The 445-nt window shown below is 28.3% G+C and overlaps 1 pseudogene; it reads right to left on the bottom strand.

Annotated features, from left to right (window-relative positions):
• Positions 1–245: 245 nt before the first annotated feature.
• Positions 246–445, bottom strand: part of LOC119589397 — a 12,359-nt pseudogene continuing 12,159 nt past the window's right edge.

Below are 445 nucleotides of genomic sequence, written 5' to 3'. Positions count from 1 at the left end.
TATATTATAAATACTTGCAAACTCACATGTAAACGCTTTGTCATTCTCATTTCACATACACTCAATTTACATGATAACATACAAATAAATATGAAAAATAAATAAAAACCTTCATTAACACTCCCACCCTCGTCAGTAATTTGTTTTACAAAGTTTTAAATAACCTTATAATAATTACTCAACTTAAACAAATCACTAATAACGAAGAAATAAAAAATAATACTTCCCACGCACCCAAAAGGTTTTCAATGGTTATTACACAAGTTAACCAACTTGTAAACCAAAATTCTCACAGTAAAAAATTGATACTTCTGAACCTAATACAATACAATATCACTAACAATTAAAATTTATGGTTTCAGAGTTTTTGTCCCCATATACTGTAAGAGGGCAAATTAAGGGAACCTTTTCCTCTCTCCTTCATGTTTTACCGTTAACAAAATTT

Source organism: Penaeus monodon, chromosome 25 (genome assembly GCF_015228065.2).
Source record: "Penaeus monodon isolate SGIC_2016 chromosome 25, NSTDA_Pmon_1, whole genome shotgun sequence".
In the NCBI taxonomy this organism is placed as follows: Eukaryota; Metazoa; Arthropoda; class Malacostraca; order Decapoda; family Penaeidae; genus Penaeus; species Penaeus monodon.
Note: the sequence above shows the minus strand (reverse complement) of the source record. Positions and strands in the feature narration are given on the sequence as shown.